Source organism: Eriocheir sinensis, chromosome 39 (genome assembly GCF_024679095.1).
Source record: "Eriocheir sinensis breed Jianghai 21 chromosome 39, ASM2467909v1, whole genome shotgun sequence".
NCBI lineage: Eukaryota > Metazoa > Arthropoda > Malacostraca > Decapoda > Varunidae > Eriocheir > Eriocheir sinensis.
Genome location: NC_066547.1, coordinates 7,815,442 through 7,837,268, shown reverse-complemented (window position 1 = coordinate 7,837,268; position 21,827 = coordinate 7,815,442).

The window sequence follows — 21,827 nt, the reverse complement described above, 5'->3', positions numbered from 1 at the left end:
AATGATGTTCCAATAGTCCAGTTGATGAGGTGAGAAGATATAGAGTGAATCAGTTACTAAAGAGGTATTTCTATTTCTTGTTTTTCTGTCATAAGACATACTATTTTTTTCTTTTATCATTCTTGAAACTACCATTTATATAGCATTTCAAGTTCGATTGCACAGTTTTCTATTAAACGTCGAGGTTTACGTACCCTCCCCAAGATTCATAAATACGCTTTTCTTAAAGTCATTTACCAAAAAACTTCATAAACAAAGGCTGCAGTACAGACACTACAGTTCCTTTCTCCTCACTTTTTTTTAACGAAGAGGCAACAGGAAAGGCAGGGTTTGTGAACATCTGCAGGTAAGGGACTGAAAACACAGGTGTACGCACAAAAAAATACTGCGTGTGAAAATCAATAAAATGAAACCACTACAGAATTTGCAAAGAAGGCCACAAGGCTTGGTTTTCGATGCTTATGGCTTGTCATATTTATATACAGTTTATTTCTAATACAAACATGACTTAAAAATGCTTCTTGTAAGTTACTAGGTTAATTGTGGGATGAAATTACTGTCTTTAGATCAGTGCCGACTGCTGGTTCAGTCATACGGATAATAGTAAGATCCCATCTTCAAAAATAGCTGAGCTGGACCACCTTCCCAGGCCCATCAGGTTATCTACGTAAAGTATTTACGGTCTGCATCGGACCTCCTCCAAAAACTTCCCTCTTCTCTTTGAGAGCACTCACGGCCTTCTAAGCAGAGAGTCTTTTTCTCCATATACAGTAAAAGTCCGTTAATCTCAACACCGATAATAAAAAAATTACAATAGTCGAACTTTTTAAGATGGTAGATAAAAAAAAAAAAAAAATCAAACGAGGCGCCAAATGCGCCGAGCGGGGCCAAATAGCGGCACGAGAAACGGGAGACTCTGAAGATATTTAAATTTAGTTTAGCCGCGGATTCGGTAATCGGCTACAATGAGCTACATGAACTAAGCAGTGCGTGTAAATAAATGGCTTCGTAAGGCAACCAGCCTTGGACGTGGTGCCCGGCCCACACTACAAGTAAACAAAGAAAGTATATGGCCGACAATTAAATACCCTCCCTCTCTTCTTTCAATGATGGAAGTGTGTTTTGTGCAGGGAGACCTTCTATGACCCCAACCTTCTATCTTCTGTCTGATAGCTTTTTGATGGTTTGTTGAAATGATTAAATCAGTTTTTGATGCTTGATGCCCCCCTAGCAATAGAGCCATCACACTTCTTTACCGTCACCCAAACCCTCCTGAACACTTCTACACTTATGTAAACTTCCGAGGAGGTATGATTCAGGTGACTAGGAGATATAATTCATCCAACATGATATGATTCAGATCTTCAAGTATCTAAATAATTTAAGTTCAGTAACCCCTGTCACTCAAAGATCTTAGAGATACAAACCAATTCAAGAATTAGAAATAACAATCTATCTATTCATCTAAGGCGATGTAGTACAGACATTGGCAGGATTTTACTCTAAAACTGAGTCATCCAATATTAGAACAATATTCCTTCAGAAGTACTGAGTGCAAAAACCTAACCGACCATTACTTCGTTATGACAGGACTCAACTGAATATGCGTACCAAAGTGCTTTAATCCCTTAAGGCGGGCAACCTCGTAATGAGCAAACATGCTTTGTGTTGCCAAACCTTTCATGTTTCCATGTTTTTTTTATTTTTAATTCCCTTACATTCCTCTACTATCTACACCCACTCCATCCATTTACACACTCACTAGATCCACCTCACGTCTCTACACCCTTCCTAGCCTTACTATCCTCTCCTGTACTTATGCAAACCTCCTCTTTCACCATTCATCAATACCCTGCACCTCTCTACACCTTCCAACACTTTCCTATACCCAGCCACACCCTCCCAATACCCTACACTCTATATCCTCGAAATAATCATCGCAGTATGTAATAGCCCTGGTGTGTGTGTGTGTGTGTGTGTGTGTAAGTGTGTGTGTGTGTATTGGCATTAGATACCCAGTGTCAAAATGTTTTGACTGAAAGGGGGTATGCATGGGTCTGTTACAGTGTGTTTGTTTATGATGCTATGTGCGGGCTTATGATACTGATTGATTGTACACGAGAGAGAGAGAGAGAGAGAGAGAGAGAGAGAGAGAGAGAGAGAGAGAGAGAGAGAGAGAGAGAGAGAGAGAGAGAGAGAGAGAGAGAGAGAGAGAGAGAGAGAGAGAGAGAGAGAGAGAGAGAGAGAGAGAGAGAGAGAGAGAGAGAGAGAGAGAGAGAGAGAGAGAGAGAGAGAGAGAGAGAGAGAGAGAGAGAGAGAGAGAGAGAGAGAGAGAGAGAGAGAGAGAGAGAGAGAGAGAGAGAGAGAGAGAGAGAGAGAGAGAGAGAGAGAGAGAGAGAGAGAGAGAGAGAGAGAGAGAGAGAGAGAGAGAGAGAGAGAGAGAGAGAGAGAGAGAGAGAGAGAGAGAGAGAGAGAGAGAGAGAGAGAGAGAGAGAGAGAGAGAGAGAGAGAGAGAGAGAGAGAGAGAGAGAGAGAGAGAGAGAGAGAGAGAGAGAGAGACAGAGAGAGAGAGATAGAGAGAGAGAGGAGGACAGAGGGATAGAAATGGACAGAGGGAGAGAAATGGACAGAGGGAGAGAGAGGGACAGAGGGAGAGAGAGGGACAGAGGGAGAGAGAGGGAGAGAGAGAGAGAGAGAGAGAGAGAGAGAGAGAGAGAGAGAGAGAGAGAGAGAGAGAGAGAGAGAGAAATAGAGAGGGAGGGAGATGGACAGAGGGAGAGAGAGGGACAGAGGGAGATAAATGGACAGAGGGAGAGAAATGGACAGAGGGAGAGAAATGGACAGAGGGAGAGAGAGGGACAGAGGGAGAGAGATGGACAGAGGGAAAGAGATGGACAGAGGGAGAGAGAGGGACAGAGAGAGAGAGAGGGACAGAGGGAGAGAGAGGGACAGAGGGAGAGAAATGGACAGAGGGAGAGAAATGGACAGAGGGAGAGAGAGGGACAGAGGTACAGAAATGGACAGAGGGAAAGAGATGGACAGAGAGAGAGAGCGAGAGAGGGACAGAGGGAGAGAGAGGGACAGAGGGAGAGAAATGGACAGAGGGAGAGAAATGGACAGAGGGAGAGAGAGGGACAGAGGTACAGAAATGGACAGAGGGAAAGAGATGGACAGAGAGAGAGAGAGGGACAGAGGGAGAGAGAGGGACAGAGGGAGAGAAAGGGACAGAGGGAGAGAAATGGACAGAGGGAGAGAGATGGACAGAGAGAGAGAGAGGGACGGAGGGAGAGAGAAGGACAGAGGGAGAGAGAGGGACAGAGGAAGAGAGATGGACAGAGGGAGAGAGAGGGACAGAAGGAGAGAAATGGACAGAGGGAGAGAGATGGATAGAGGGAGAGAGATGGACAGAGGGAGAGATAGGGACAGAGGGAGAGATAGGGACAGAGGGAGAGAGATAGACAGAGGGAGAGAGAGGGACAGAGGGAGAAAAATGGACAGAAGGAGAGAGGGACAGAGGGAGAGAAATGGACAGAGGGAGAGAGGGACAGAGGGAGAGAAATGGACAGAGGGAGAGAGATGGACAGAGGGAGAGATGGACAGAGGGAGAGAGAGGGACAGAGGGAGAGAGAGGGACAGAGGGAGAGAGATGGACAGAGGGAGAGAGAGGGACAGAGGGAGAGAGATGGACAGAGGGAGAGAGATTGACAGAGGGAGAGAAATGGACCGAGTGAGAGAGAGGGACAGAGGGAGAGAGATGGACAGAGGGAGAGAGAGGGACAGAGGGAGAGAGAGGGACAGAGGGAGAGAGAGATTGACAGAGGGAGAGAAACTGATAGAGGGAGAGAGAGGAACAGAGGGAGAGAAATGGACAGAGGGAGAGAGATGGACAGAGGGAGAGAGAGGGACAGAGGGAGAGAGATGGAGAGAGGGAGAGAGAGGGACAGAGGGAGAGAAATGGACAGAGGGAGAGAGATGGACAGAGGGAGAGAGATTGACAGAGGGAGAGAAATTGATAGAGGGAGAGAGAGGGACAGAAGGAGAGAGAGGGACAGAGGGAGAGAAATGGACAGAGGGAGAGAGATGGACAGAGGGAGAGAGAGGGACAGAGGGAGAGAGATGGACAGAGGGAGAGAGAGGGGCAGAGGGAGAGAGATTGACAGAGGGTGAGAAACGGATAGAGGGAGAGAGAGGGACAGAGGGAGAGAGAGGGACAGAGGGCGAGAAATGGACAGAGGGGGAGAAATGGACAGAGGGAGAGATATTGACAGAGGGAGAGAGAGTGACAGAGGGAGAGAGAGGGACAGAGGGAGAGAAATGGACAGAGGAAGAGAAATGGACAGAGGGAGAGAGAGGGATAGAGGGAGAGAGAGGGACAGAGGGAGAGAGAGGGACAGAGGGAGAGAAATGGACAGAGGGAGAGAGAGGGACAGAGGGAGAGAGATGGACAGAGGGAGAGAGAGGGACAGAGGGAGAGAGATTGACAGAGGGAGAGAAATGGATAGAGGGAGAGAGAGGGACAGAGGGAGAGAGAGGGACAGAGGGAGAGAAATGGACAGAGGGGGATAAATGGACAGAGGGAGAGAGAGGGACAGAGGGAGAGAGAGGGACAGAGGGAGAGAAATGGACAGAGGGAGAGAGATGGACAGAGGGAGAGAGAGGGACAGAGGGAGAGAAATGGACAGAGGGAGAGAAATGGACAGAGGGAGAGAGAGGGACAGAGGGAGAGAAATGGACAGAGGGAGAGAGAGGGACAGAGGGAGAGAGAGGGACAGAGGTAGAGAAATGGACAGAGGGAGAGAAATGGACAGATGGAGAGAGAGGGACAGAGGGAGAGAGAGGGACAGAGGGAGAGAGAGGGGACAAAGGGAGATAAATGGACAGAGGGAGAGAAATGGACAGAGGGAGAGAGAGGGACAGAGGGAGAGAGATGGACAGAGGGAGAGAGAGGTCACAGAGGGAGAGAAATGGAGAGGGAGAGAAATGGACAGAGGGAGAGAAATGGACAGAGAGAGAGATAGGGACAGAGGGAGAGAGAGAGGGACAGAGGGAGAGAAATGGACAGAGGGAGAGAAATGGACAGAGGGAGAGAGAGGGACAGAGGGAGAGAGAGGGACAGAGGGAGAGAGAGGGACAGAGGGAGAGAGAGGGACAGAGGGAGAGAGAGGGACAGAGGGAGAGAGATGGACAGAGGGAGAGAGAGGGACAGAGGGAGAGAAATGGACAGAGGGAGAGAGAGGGACAGAGGGAGAGAGAGGGACAGAGGGAGAGAGAGGGACACAGGGAGAGAAATGGACAGAGGGAGAGAGATGGACAGAGGGAGAGAGAGGGACAGAGGGAGAGAGAGGGACAGAGGGAGAGAAATGGACAGAGGTAGAGAGATGGACAGAGGGAGAGAGAGGGACAGAGGGAGAGAGAGGGACAGAGGGAGAGAAATGGACAGTGGGAGAGAAATGGACAGAGAGAGAGAGAGAGAGAGAGAGAGAGAGAGAGAGAGAGAGAGAGAGAGAGAGAGAGAGAGAGAGAGAGAGAGAGAGAGAGAGAGAGAGAGAGAGAGAGAGAGAGAGAGAGAGAGAGAGAGAGAGAGAGAGAGAGAGAGAGAGAGAGAGAGAGAGAGAGAGAGAGAGAGAGAGAGTGTGTGTGTGTGTGTGTGTGTGTGTGTGTGTGTGTGTGTGTTCTCGTAACTTATTAGTATCATAATAATACATACTTTTACGGCAATTTAATAGCGTTTCAAGGCGATAATAAAGAGATGAAAGCAAACAAAAAAGAAACATACTGCAGCGTTGCAACTTAATGGACCAGAATACATATTGTAGTTATTCTTTTTCATCATCTTAAGCTAATACTTGTCTAATGCAAGACAAAGCCCTTTTCATATCGGTACCCATGTCACTCTAACATTAAAGTACCATATACTGCATGCTCCGCAAAATGTTCTAAATTCATCACTCCACCAGGTTTTATCTGGCGTAATTTGAACAAGTCCACAGTAACAACTGTGTTACCTTGCTTATTCATCTGTCATCAGATCTATACATCATAGGAATTGCCCAAGTCTATTTTTAGTTACAAGTCATCACTGGATTATTTTTAACTTTTGTCTGAAATGTAATCCACGATGCTCGCTCTCTATCTCTCCAGTTATATCCCCCTTTCCTCTCCTTTCTTCCTTGGGCCCTTCTTAGCTTTCTTTCTTGGCCTTTTGTGAGGTCCTAGTATATGAACTGTATGTTAAAACCGGCAGGGTACATTTGTCGTACACCATTCTTTTCAGATTGCTAGTCATGAATTTATCAAGTTTACTAAAAGCACTCCATCATTTCTCTATTCGGTCCATGAATTATTTTTCGTGGACTTTTTATCCGGAAGAGCTGTGAAGCACAGGATATCTACGTCAGACTATGAATGCCTCACCCGTCTTACTAACCTCACATACATATATGCCACTCCTATGAATCTTCCAGTTTTTCTAACAATACAGTTAGGTTACCTTGTAAACACTAAAACATTTGAATTTTTCAATGACAGAAAAAGATTGGAATATATGATATTAATATTATCACAATGCATACGATTGAATGAAAAAAAAGCAGATCACTGCTCTAGGATTTGTTTTATGTTTGGCTGTTTCTGGCAGAACATAATTATTAGTGATATTCAATGAACATAAAATATGTAGTAGTTATAGCATGCACAAAAGCTCGGCAAAGGATAAAAGAAAACATGGATAAAAAAGTGGTATTTAATAGATAACATAATACATTTCATTGCTACTGTCTTAATAATAAAAAAAAATGAACATGGAAGACACTGATAAATTTTCTCCATTCTCTTTTCACGCTAACATACCAAGGGGAGGCGGTGGCTAAGTGGATAGCGTGGCGGTGCCTCTTTCAGGACGACGCGGGTTCGCGCCCCGCCCGATGCCACAAGCTGGGATTTATCAGCCACCGCCGAGTGGCCTAAGACTACCCACATGCTGGCCAGAAGACCACCTATCAACCCGGACTCTAGACTCAAGGATCAAAGATGAAATCCGGGGGGCAGCATGAACCAATGCAAGATGGCGCAACTATAAACACTTTCCTGCGCCACAACGGGCTGGGGCCGACCATCAGGCCATATCAAGAAAGCATACCGGCACCACAGGCGAATAACGTTAAAAAAAACTAATCTTGCACAAAATTGCATCCTGTGAATGCAAATAAAATATTCCTCTTAGCCGTTTCTTCCTTGGATGACGTAATTCCTTTCTGAGTGCCCCTTTTAGTGGTTTTATTAGTTAACATTAGTCAGTTTCACGATCTTACTATCCAAAAAGTTAAGAAGGAAAGCTAAACAGATACATGTACAAAGAGTCTTCGTACTTCCCCGCCTTGCGACGACGCGCAGGCAGAAACACGTTTAAAAGAAACATTGAAAATACCTCAATTTAAGAGACAATCACCTGTTGGTAAAAATACATAAAGCAACCCTCCCTTAATATTACATATGTCTTAAATGTGATACCGGTTTCAGATAATGATCCCATCAGACTTTGTAACAGGGGGTTTCGTCGTGTCCCGTGGGTGATGTGTCTGAGGGCTTTCGCAAGAGAGGGTAGACGCTCGCCCTGCCCCTATTAGCTACTGTGGGAGTCGTAGGATGGAAAAAGTACGTGATCAAGGTATTGCACTCCCCTTTTAAGGAGGGCAGAGGTTGGCTGGCGGTGCATCAACAGAGAGGAGCAAAGGGGCGTCTAATAACCCTCCGGTATTCCCCTCCTTGATGCCCCGCCAATGAGTCGTCAGGTGAGGCTTTTTATGTTCAGGTGCTGTGGCCTTACATGGCGGGTCAACGAGAGTGGATGAGGATGAGGAGGAGGAGGAGGAGGAAGAGGAGGAGGAGGAGGAGGGAGAGGAGGTGGAGCTGGAGAAGGATGGGAGGTAGGAGGAGGAGGAGGAGAAGGAGGAGGAATACATAGGAAGAACAGACACAAGAAGACCTATCGGTCTATGGCGAGGGTGTCTGTTTACTACAGCAGAACATAAGGAGGAGGAGGAGGAAGACAAAGAGAAGAATGATGAGCAGAAAGAGCAAGAGGAGGTGGTCTATAATGTGGGAATGGTATGGGTGTTGAAACAGAGATGATGGTGAGATAAAAACATGTTGAGAAAAAGTATCCTATTAGAAAGGAATTATAAAAATGAAAGAAAAAAATGTGAAGAGGAAAAATTCAGATATGCTAAATGAGGGAAGAGTCTGTGGGGAAGATGAGGGTCATTAGAATGCCAGGTGAGAGTCAGGTGAGGATTAGTCGTAAAGTTAGAAGCAGCCACGGTTTAAATGGAAGTTGAGTGAGTGACAGAAGTGTCTATGAATTTAGAGAGAATAAATAAGTAAACGATGGACTTAGTGCTATAGACTTAAAATTAAAGGACTAGAAAATTTACCTGTGCAGCTATACTGATGGGTGGCAAAACTGAACTAGAAACAAGTACGAGATAATCTACAAAAGACTATATGAGTGATCGATGCAGCCAGATACATGTAAGAGCCTTAATAAATTGATTGTATGAGCATACTGAAAAATCACCTTTCTTTTGTTGTGTTATTTTACTATCAACAATATAAAATAAACTCTTTCACGAAGCGAATACCACGACCTCTAAGATTGAGTTTGATAATCTCTTTTGACATCATCCTTTGTTTTCTTCACAAGCATGTGATTTCTGCTGACATGTTCTTTTGTTCATCTTTTAAGTCTTTCTCTCTTACCATGAACAAACTAGGAGTCATAGACACCTATGACTTAAAACAAGACTGCGCAAACAATCACTGTGGTCAGAGAAGTACGAGTGACTTACAAAAATGAGGGAAAAAACTAGTTACCCATAAATTAATAAATGGATGACTCGTAAAAACGAATTAATGAGTAACTAGAGATGCCAGATAACTATCATTGACTTAAAAAGGATTAGCTGAGTAATCTGTATACAGCCAGACAGACTCCAGGTTCCTTAGTGATAACATTTTTAAGATAGCTAACCCATGAAGTCACACAGATATTACGTGAAGGCAGAGGAGGGGACAGGTGATGGCAGGTGGCCCCAAAGGGATTAGTGGCCCGGCACTCCTCTTTTATGTTCCTTCTCGACGAGCCACGGCGGGGAGGCAAGGAGAGAAGGCATCGAGGGAGAGGGAGCGCCAGGGCCCTCGAAAGACAAAATGGCCGTTGCTACAACACTAACTATGGAGTCTAAGAAGAGTCAGGACTTGTCTTAAGCTACTGAAGTCTACTAAACTGTCATCACGAAAATGTTTACACGGGTATGGCATGATGAACGTAGGTACCCTAGAAACCGAAGAATACTCTCAGGATTATGTATGCATAATTATAGTAAGAACTACTTAGTATGTATGATAAGTACCAGAATATGTTGTCAGGTATATTGTGATGAACAAGGTGGGGAGAACATAAACAAGAGCATTTGCCGGAGAATGATGGAGTACACCAGCATCAAATTAAGAGAGATGGATGATAGTAAGAAACATTTGTTTCTAAGATGATTAACAATGGTTGAAGATGGTGATGTATGCAGGAAAGGGGCATATGTATATTTGTCAGGGGCATTGTTACACCGATATAACATGATATGCCTCTCATGATAAAGGTCAAAGTATGTTGTCAGGGGGTATGTATATAGAACCAAAATTGGGATTTACTTATACACGGGTATAGTATGACTCACTCACACTTCCCTGTAATTACACACACACACACACACACACACACACACACACAAACACACACACACACACACACACACGCACACACACACACACCAAAAGCTCAGTGATTAACAGCTCTGTACTACCAGGCTTCGCGGCCTGGCAGGCGGAGGTTTGAGTTCCACTCAAGCCAGGATTTTTCCTCTGACAAGGAGCGGTTACTGCCCCCTCCTGATTGGGTGTTTGGTGTGTGAAGGTCCCAGCAGTACCCTGAGATCGACTAATGAGCCTTGCTCTAATCTCGAGGGTACATGCTGGCGATGACGAGTCCAGCTCGTGATCAGGCCGTGGGTGAATTACACACACACACACACACACACACACACACACACACACACACACACACACACACACACACACACACACACACACACACACACACATTTTATTTATTTATTTATTTACCTATTTATTAATTAGGTTAAAATAACAGGTTGTTCGTTGAGCCTTGACAGAAATATAATAACACGGTAGTAAAACATTTTTCTGCCGGTGAAAAGAAATGTATTAAGAAGTACCAGTAATGTCCCAGCACATAAAGCTATCTTATTTTCTTACAACTAAAATGTCATGAATTCACGTTAAACTTTAAACGCCCAGAAACACATTCTGCTTGTGTGTGTGTGTGTATATATATATATATATATATATATATATATATATATATATATATATATATATATATATATATATATATATATATATATATATATATATATATATAAACACACAGGGATGTTTGCATGCTTAAATCAATATAGGCTTTTGAAGTCTTTTAAATAGTAGGCATATTTCATATAAAGGAAGACAAGACGAAGCCTTATAATAATCTATTAAATAATACTAGTTAATAAATATTTACAAGATTATAAGGTCAAAATTCCGGAACGAATTTTACGTATTCATGTTCACTGTATCTGTCGATAAAGATCGCGATTCTGGCAATAAATGCTGATTAATTATCAATTCTGAGCAGCTAGAGGGCTTACTGTTGCAATTCAGTGTCGCTCTGACATTAGAAGCATAAAGTCATACACTTCACAGTTCGACATCTACTTTCCAGTTTGTCTCGTGTCTTTCCTATGCCTTCAAATGTCACTTCACTTGCATTGCTTGTGTGAAGTCATTCCAAATATATAAACGGGCAAATAAATTCACTAGCCACCAGTGCGGGGTTAAGATCTAAGGAAAAAAATATTCAGTGACTTTTTGTTGTGTAATGAGTAAAGCCTGGAAAGAAGATTTGTAACAGTATAACGTGTATGTATTGTCTTCATTTACTGGAATCACCACACAAAATAGAAACTATAGTCACCACGGAGAGAAAACCTGCTAATCACAACATACTGAAAGCCACAAAACAGTGAGCCTACACAGACACCACACAGCACCGGTCACCACACAGCACAGGCCCATCAGTCACAACAGCACAGGTCTCACAGTCACCACACAGCACAGGTCGCACCGTCACCACACAACACAGGCCCATCAGTCACCACGCAGCACAGGTCCCATAGACAATCACAGCACAAGTCCTACAGTCACCACACAACACAGGCCCTACAGTCACCACACAACACAGGCCCTACAGTCACCACACAGCACAGGCCCCTGTCACCACACAAGACAGGCCCTACAGTCACCACGCAGCACAGGTCCCATAGACAATCACAGCACAGGCCCCTCAGTCACCACACAACACAGGCCCTACAGTCACCACACAGCACAAGCCCCTGTCACCACACAACACAGGCCCTACAGTCACCACACAGAACAGGTCCCATAGATGCCACATAGCACAGGCCCCACAGTCACAACACAACACCAGCCATCTTACAAGAACAGCTGCCACACTGCACATACTAGTCACCATACATCATATACCTTATTCACCATACGATTCGGTCATTACTCGACACAAACACGAGAATCACGGCAAAAGCACATTCACCACACTAATGTCACCTCTTATCACAGGCTTACACATTCACCATTCTACATTTAACTCCAAAGTCATCGCAGTTACGCCACAAAGTCACTACACAACTCCAGCCACACCAAAACCCGCACCACGTCCCACTACCACAACGCAGAACATATCACACCATCACCACTCAAAGAAACACCCTTGAATCACCACATAATATTCCATCGAGCCAACGCCAACAGAATCACGGCCAGCACCTCACGATACCCTTCTCACGTTTGCCTCACTCCTCAGACTGACCGGTGACGCTGAGGCACCTTATACTTATACCTCATCCCTCCTCCTTGAGTGGGACAAAAAGGCGGCTTTACCCTCGATATGCAGCGGCAAGAAGGGCGGAGAACAGGCACCAATTAGGCATGAATCACCTGGCATCTCCTGTTACTAGGCCCCAAGATACCACAGTTATCCTGGCTCTCCGAGGACTGCTTTCCCTCACTTTTCCCAGCACGGCACAGAGGCCACGAAGGCATGCTGGGCCGAGGCGAAAACCGACGCTACGGAGGGAAATCAACGTTGCATATTGTTTATTTCCTCGGCCTGAGTGGCGGTAGAGGTGGTTGTTTCCGCGCCTCGCTGGCACTCACGAGGGGATGAGGGCTTTTCGAGGTGCCACTCCGACGCCCCTCCTGATGGCGTTAGGGCGTGGGAATGAAGGAAAAATGCGGGCGAAGGAGCGAGTTGCAGGGCGGAAAACTTTTGTATCGTGTCTCGTATCAGTGGACAACTGCGAGGAAGACGAGGAGGATGAAGAGGAAGAGGAGGAAGAGGATGACAAGGAAGAGGAGTAGGAGGAGAAATGGCCAAGTGTGAACAGCTCATGCCATGGCCCCAAGAAACCCTGTTTTAGGACGATGCCTCAGTCTACATGGTATCGTCAAATGCAGTGCTCCAATAAGGTAGGAAAAAAAAGTACAATCTGCAATGAACGCAGAGGTAGTCAAAGCACTTGATTTACGTGTAATTGCCAGTTTAAAAGTTCATTGTAAATGTTTTCCTGTGATGAATATATTATAGGGCGGATTTTTTTCGCTTGGACTGAGATGAAGACACAATCCACTGTCGGTATCATTATAATGTTACTCCATCAAATACCTGAAGGGTGTCCCTGTCAACACTTATGACGTCTCGTTGAAAAAATTCTAATGTTCCAGGTATCCTAAAGCGATTGTTGCTTTCAGTATTTATGAATACACTTTAGCTGATTATGAGCGATGCCCTCACAAAATAAAACAAGATATCCCCATGTGATTACGAATGAGGAATGCTGCCTTTATGTAAGGAAAGGAAATATCTTGGAAACGTAACAGATTTCCAGGCAGAATTTTAGTTAACAAGTGGCTATTAGCTGCCAGTCTCCAGTACAAATAAACTATTCTCATATAAAGAAATTACAGAAAAATGAGTCATCAGAAAATATGGTTAACCGAAATACGTTAATGACATCATTACGAGCACATAATGGTAATGTAAACTACACTCCAAGCGAATTGATGACGATGAAATGGAGGAGGAGGGAAAGAAGCAGCAATAGTAGCAGCTGCAGTAATGGTAGTAGTACTAGTAGAATTATTATTATTATTATTATTATTATTATTATTAGTAGTAGTAGTAGGAAGAGAGGCAGCAGCAGTAGTAATAGTAGTGGTAGTAGTAGTAGTAGTAGTAGTAGTAGTAGTAGTAGTAAGAGTGGCAGCAGCAGTAGTAATAGTAGTGGTGGTAGTAGTAGTAGTAGTAGTAGTAGTAGTAGTAGTAGTAAGAGTGGCAGCAGCAGTAGTAATAGTAGTGGTAGTAGTAGTGGTGATAGTAGTAGTAGTAGTAGTAGTAGTAGTAGGAAGAGTGGCAGCAGCAGTAATAATAGCAGCAGCAGCAGCAGCAGTAGTAGGAGTAGCAGCGATAGTAGTAGTAGTAGTAGTAGTAGTAACAAAAAAGTGGTGGCTGTGGTGGCAGTGGTGGTAGTTGTGGTGGTAAAAATAAACAGCACCACTATCAACACCGGCCACAACGCATAACACTCCCCAGTCCCAGAAGAGGAGCCCCGCCATCTTGTATCGCGCGGGGCACGCTACCCCCTCCGGCAGGCCCGCCATCTTGGAGGGGCCAGATATTGATCCCGCAGCCTCACCAGGCGTAGTGGAGACTCGCGGCAGGGCGGCGGGGGCGGCGAGGGGGGCGGGTGGAGGGGGCGGACGGAGAGGGACGGGAGGGAGAGGCGGCAAGAGGGTGGACGGGAGGAGAGGCACTGTGAAGGAAGATGCTCGGGTTGGAGGAGAGGAATGAGGATGGAGAAATGTGGAAGAGCAGGCAGGAGGGAAAACATTAGGAGAATGGCAAAGGAAGGCCGGAGGGAGAACGAGAAAGAGAAGGGGAAAGGAACAGCCGAGAAAAATGCTTAGGTTGGATAGGAGGAATGTGGGTGGGGGCTGTGAGTAGTGTAGAAGAGGAGGAGGACTTTTGGAGGGCAAAGGGTTAGAGAAAGGGCAGGGTGGTGGATTAGAAAGGGAGAATCTAGGAAGAAGCAAAGGTGTGGATAAAGTATAGATGGCGAGGAGTGTTGAGGAAGAGGTGGAAATAAGGAAGAGGAGGACGAAGAAATGGAGATTCAGGAGGACGAAAATAATGAGGGAGGGAGAAGGAGGAGGAGGAGGAGGAGGTGAATGGTGTGTGTGTGTGTGTGTGTGTGTGTGAGTGTGAGAGAGAGAGAGAGAGAGAGAGAGAGAGAGAGAGAGAGAGAGAGAGAGAGAGAGAGAGAGAGAGAGAGAGAGAGAGAGAGAGAGAGAGGTTAAAAGTGGAGGGAAACATTTGCAGAGCGGAAAAACAAGAGTAAGGGAATAGAGATAGATAATTAAAGGGAAAGTAAGTAGTGGAGTGAAATGTGGATGAGGGTTAAAAAATAATGCCTGACGACTGTTTATTGAAAACTTCCATGAAAGTAGAAGATTGGGTGAATGAAAGCAATTAACATAGAATGCAAACTAAAATAATGGATAGTCCTAATGAAATGGGAGAGTATGTGGTGGACGGTGTGATTTATAACAAAGAGGACGACGACGTGAAGCGATTATTGGGTGTTCATCAACTCGGAACATAAAGATGAGCTAGCAGAGCACATAAGATGAACACATGAAAGAAAGAAGAGAGCTTCCATGAGCAGCTGCGGATAAAATAATTGTGCTTGTGACGGATAAGACGAAAAAATAAAGGGCTGTGCCGCAAGTGGGAAAAAAAATACTACAGGCGGGAGAAATATGGTTAGAAGGTAAAGAGAAAGGCAAAAAAAAAAAAAAAAATTAAATAAATAAATAAATAAATAAAAAAAAAATAAAAAAAATCCTACACCGCTGAAGTGAACGTAACACTGAACAGGTAAAATGAATTGCAAAAAAAGTAGTTAAACAAAAAAATAATTTATAAATACTTGAAGTATTTGTGACACAAGAGACCTGTATTCTGTTGTTAAAACTGGATGCTAGACGTGCTATAATAGGTCGGGAAAGCAGGTAAAAATTGCATGTGTGACAGGGAAATATACCAAAGGTTGCGACAGAACACTTAAACCATCCAAGGTAATAGCTATGTATAGTTATGTTGTGTCGTTTAAATTTGACGTCGAAACTTTACGGTCTGCCTCAAATAGATGAGACGAAAAAATAGAAAATCACTAGACATCACTTCATATCCCGTCACAACGCAGGTAAATAAATATCTACAATTAATCAACTCGAAAATTTAGCCAAGATATCGCACGAACTCAGTTTTCGCCCTGCTCCAACATGGAAAAATAAATATCCATAAGGACTCGCATCAGAAAATGAGCCAAATCACACGAAATCAGATAACGCACTGCAACAACACGGCTTTCCACAATGAATCAAGCTAGTGAATGAACCAGTATATCACACGAGCTTTTAGTCTATATCATATTACAATAACAATGAATGAACAATGAAAAATGAATAAATAATGAATGAAATCACCCAATGACCCTTAAGAAAACAGGAGCTCAGGTCACGCTCTATCACTATAACGGGTACGTGAGAGCCAATAAAGGATCAATTAAAAGTAGAAGTAAAAATATTTCATAAGACTACTCAGTTAAAGTCCCTCGCCACAACACACAGGATCATATTACACCACAGTCCAACCCATCACCACCAAAACACACGAGATCAGATCACACCGCACCACCACAAAACACCCTCGCAACACCGCACAAGATCATATCACAACACACAGGACCAGTTCACACCATACCATACTCAAACACATTATCAGATCCCACCAAAACACATCATCGCAACACACAAGATCAGATCACACCACTCCACCAGGACCCACACATGATGAAAATATGTCATAACCACCATACACACCCACACATCTCACAAAATCAGATCACACCACACCTTAACACCCCCTCACTGCAGCACACAGTATCATATCACAGCCACATATCACACCACCACCTCACCATAGCTCATAGGATCAGGTCACACCAAACCACAGCACACCCTCACCACAACACAGATGGTCAGTTCATACCTCAACCCACCGCACCCTCACTACAACACTAAATCAGATCATACCACACAACACCTTCAATACACCACACAAGACCAGATCACACCACACCCCAACATACCCTCACCACAACACATGATAGCAGTTCACAGACACACCACAACACACCAGATCAGTTCACCCCCCCACAAAACACAAGATAAGTTCGCACCACACCACAAGAACCCCCACCACAACAACCCCCGACCCCTGCACACAGTCTTCATTCATACAACTATTCCGACACACCACGCCATCTCCTCACCTCACCATCACCACATCACATCCCAACACATGTACTCCCACCCCTGCACACAGTCTTCTCTCACTCCACACTGGCTCTCCTCCACACCAACACCCTTAATATATGCACCTCAACCGGGCATCGCTAACAACCTCTTCGTCGAGCCCAATATAAAAATCAGACCCTCAACACCACCATACAATTAGCTTTTCAGGGGAGGTCAGAATCTTCACACACCTGCACGCTGTTTCTCCCTTATGAGTGTTGACTATAGGGTCCTGCATAGGGCTAGTAATGCCACCGAGGCCACTCCAGTGTGCGAGGATACGGCGGAGAGGGAGGAAGTGTGTTGTTACGTCATAAAATAAAGTAGCGAGACAATGCACTCGAGATGCTCCGTAAACAAGATATGCAGTCCAGTTACGGTGGCTTGAAGGAGGAGGAGGAGGAGGAGGAGGAGGAGGAGGAGGAGAACGATGATGACGACGAAGAGGAGGAGGTCGAGGACGAGGAAGACAGGGAGGACGAGATGGACGAGGAAGAGGACGAGATGGACGAGGAGGAAGACGAGGACGAGAGGTACAAGGATGAGGAAAAGGTTGAAAAGGGGAATAAAGAAGAAAAGATGAACGAAGATAATGAAGAATAGGAGAAAGTTAGCTAAGAAGGAATGTAGGAAAAGGAGAAGTAGGAGGAGGAACTAGCTGAATCGAGAACGAGTGGCTTGGCGGATCGAACAGATAATGAAGACGAAAAAAAATATGGACAAGGTTGTACAAAAGATGAAATAATGGAGTAAAACAAAGAATAATTAAGAAGAGGATTTGGGAATTGCATGGTAGGATAAAAAGTGAAGGGTATGAAACTAGAAGGTATGGAGAAGATGATAGTAATGAAATCCTTCTAACACAACTACAGAATGCATATCTTCTGCAGATGCAAACTTATCAATAATGTAGTGAGAGTAAACTGATAAGCAACACAGTGAAATCCAAACATGTATCATACCCTACATCCATATCCACATCTACACATCAAAACTCGTTACTGAAGCATTAAGACATCCTTCCCAATTCAATTTAAGCTTTCTGGTATGTCCCTCTTCACGAAACCGACACCTCTCCTATTTTTTATGCTTCCCTTCATCGACTCTAGCCCATGTACGTATGCCCTATAACCTTCCATCTTCACCTCCCTCGACATACCCCTTGGAGATAGCCTCAACACCCCTCATGTAGGAGCTGATTGGCCCACGAAGCACCAATCCTAGGCCAAGGAGGAGTATAAGGACACGCAGCACCAGAAGAAAAGTGATAACCAGCCTTGCAAGTAGCACCTGCAAGCCATTCTCTTTTATGACAAGGGGTTTCGGATCCTCCTCTGGCCTGCTCGTAGTCGGGAGGGAGCTCTAAGCACCATAAATAAAGGCTGCTGCATCCCGTCTCAAATGGGATTGCGTACGCCTTGACGTGAGGGTTTGAAGGCTTTATGCTGCCCTTTACGAGGCCTAGGCGTGGGTATGGGAGGCACAGGGCCACCGAGACGAGGTAATTACTGAGGGGAGGAACGATATGGAAAAGTCCTCGTCACAGACAGGCACCGCCACGCCCCTTTGCGTCTTCATTAACTCAGCAGTAACATGAAAGATGGAGGTTATAATAATATTATGACCGAGTTGTTTACTTATATAGCTTGCGAGAATTTTCAATCCAAATCATCTCATTAAATTCTTAAGCCACTGTTTTCTAACACAAGAAATTATCAAGTCACTAAAATTATCTTAAATTAACACACACACACACACACACACACACACACACACACACACACACACACACACACACCCACACAGAAAAAAAAAAAAAAACGCAGCGAGAATTTAATGATATTTAATTCGCATGTTGAAAAGGCATTGACTGCTTGGTGATTCTTCTGTAATTTAAATGGATTTAATCTGAATACTATGGGCAATTTAAATAATACATTTATCTTGAAAAAAAATAACAGCGTGTTGGGAGTTAAACAACTGGTACAAGTTGACGAAATAGAGGTTCAAGGAAGAGGCTGGTATAAATTAGTTCAGGAATATAGTGGTTGATAAGTGGAGCAAATAAGCTGTTGAAGCAAATGCAATGGAAAGTTTAAATGGAGCTAAGATAAATTTATGAATAGTTAATGAAAATAGTAAATATATGACTCATGAGCTACTGTGTTCAGGCCGAGTGACCTCTTCAAAGCCACCTCCTGTCTAAGTGTTTATGTCCAGTTCCTGTTAACGTGAATCCCTATGAGCAAGTGACATTAACTTTTTTCAGCACTTAGCTATCCTCTAGACGTCGAAAGGTTGTGCCCATGGGCAAACATGCGACTACAGGGTACTTTCTACTATTCAACACTCGACTGTCCACTCTAGCCCATCCCTATACTGTCCAAACCCCTTATGCAAGAGTTAACCAGCATCTTCATTCTTTCATCCCTCACACTGGTAAACTCTGGAACAGCCTTCCTTCGTCTGTATTTCCTCCTACCTTTGACTTGAACTCTTTCAAGAGGGGTGTATCAAGACACCTCTCCTCCCGAAGTTGACCTCTCTTTTGGCCACTTATTACTTTTATCTTTGTGGGAACTGCGATTAGCGGGCTTTATATTTTTTACACCTTTTTCTGTTGCCCTTGAGCTGTTTCCTTAGCTGTAAAAAAAAAAAAAAAGTTAAGGATCACAAAAGTCCTGCATATAACAATTTATCTTTGTGCGTGTCAATAACAATCATCAGCCACTATACAGCAATGCAATAAGCATCCTATATGTTGTACTTCACTCTTAAGTAATATAATTACAGGTATATGAAGCATTTTCCTTACCTTTAACCCTAGAACACACGATATGGCCGGGTGAAAACACTTACAGGGGGTAAAACATACATTAAAAATAGTAAAAAAAAAAAAATAATGCATATGAAAAATTATTAACAAATATGTTTACTGTACTCTTATTTCTTTTGCTGTTATTAATAATAGACAAAAACTGAATGCTGTAAGAGCAACTGAAAAACACAAGATTTGCTATATTTCTATACTAAAAATGAGGTACAGATATGACTGAAGCTGAGGAGTTGAGCGTTGAGCCACACACACCCAGGTTGTAGTAGCTTCAGCTGTGAGAGTGACAGCCTCCTGACATCACTAGGAGTTGTACTGAAAAGCACAAAAGAGTAGGTACTTTCTTTGGAGTAAAAAACGATTTTCGCAATATATATTAAGGCAAGAAATATTTACAACTATCTAAAAACAATAATTGTTAACAAATCACTGAGTATTGGTTTGAGACTGAAAGATGACGTTTGAGCATTTTTTTTCATTTTCATTTACCCCATGTGAATGAAGCTTACGTGAAACTAGAAAACAAAAATGAATTGTTGATGAATAATTTTTATTATTATTTACTCTTGTAAATAAGCACTAAATAACTGCAAAACTCTTACCTATATTTCCTGTGCAGTCCACACAGAGAGGTCAGACGTGGCGAGGACACAGAGGGGAGTGACAGTTGTGGAACCTGCGTCTTGTCTTCTTTTCATTGGTCCTTTGAAGTGCGCCATATTCCCTACGACGAATTTCCTACACGTCATATATCCTACAAATCTATCAGTTTTTAGAGTAGTGACATGTTTCCTACAAATATAGCATATCTTCTACACACAAAAGTCTATTATGTCATAATCCCTACTTGATTCCAGTCATATTTCTTACACCAAGAAAGGCAGCGAGTCACAGTTTCTACAGGATACCTAGGGTTGAAATATTCCAGGGAATAATGAGACTTTCTGTACAACAAAGTGAGGTCATTTTTTGTTGATTTATACCATAAGGTGCTGGCTATCATGTGTTTGAAGATACCCTCAAAACCCCGAACATCTACTATAGGTCTTCACTCAGAAAATTCATATAGCTATGCTTCCTTACTAATGACACTCTTTATACAAAAAAGTGAGGTCATTCTTTGTTGATTCAAACCATAAGATACTGGCTATCATGGGTATGAAGATACCCTGAACTTAATCTAACCTAAGCTAGCAAAACCCCAGATAGTTACTATGGGTCTTGACTCAGAAAATTCATATCTGCTTCTTACTAATGAGACTTCTTATGCATCAAAGTGAGGTCATTGTTGATTTATACCATAAGGTGCTGGCTATCACGTGATTGAAGATACTCTAAACTTAATCGAACCTAAACTAACCTAACAAAACACCAATCAGTTACTATAAGTCTTGACTCAGAAAATTCGCATATGCTTCCTTACGAATGAGACTTTCAATACAACAAAGTGAGGTCATTCTTTGTTGATTTATACCATAAGGTGTTGGCTATCATGTGTTACAAGATACCCTAAACTTAATACCTAACCTAAAAAAAACCCCAGTTACTATAGGTCTTGACTCGGAAAATTCATTTATGCTTCCTTACTAATGAGACATTTTATACAACAAAGTGAGGTGATTCTTTTTTTTTTTATACCGTAAGGTGCTTGCCGCCATATATTTGAAGATACCCTAAAATAACCTAACCTAACCTAACAAAACCCCAAACAGTTACTACAAGTCTTGACTGCGAAAATTCGTATATGCTTCCTTACAAATGAGACTTTCAATACAACAAAGTGAGGTCACTCTTTGTTGATTTATACCATAAGGTGTTGGCTATCATGTGTTACAAGATACCCTAAACTTAATACCTAACCTAAAAAAAACCCAGTTACTATAGGTCTTGACTCAGAAAATTCGTTTATGCTTCCTAACTAATGAGACATTTTATACAACATAGTGAGGTCATTCTTTTTTTTTATTTATACCGTAAGGTGCTGGCCGCCATATATTTGAAGATACCCTAAAATAACCTAACCACACCTAACAAAACCCCAAACAGTTACTATAAGTCTTGACTGAGAAAATTCATATATATTTTTTTTTTTTTTTTTTTCGCTGCCTGCTGCGTTTGCAGGCAGGGGGCCTGATGGTGGGCCAGATCTTCAGCCCTGTGCTCAGGTGGGGTCCCTGATGATCAGCCCAGCAGGGCAAGTGCGAGGTAGTGTCATCTTGCAGCCATCTTGCATTTTGCCACCCGTTGCTGACTCGTTCTCTCGTCTCTTGACGGCTCCTCTAGAGGTCGGGTTGATGGGGGGAGCAGGGCAGTAGGTGTTAAGTTTTGCCACACTCGGCGGTGACTGAAAAATCCGAGTGGTAGCGTGGGGATTCGAACCCGCGTC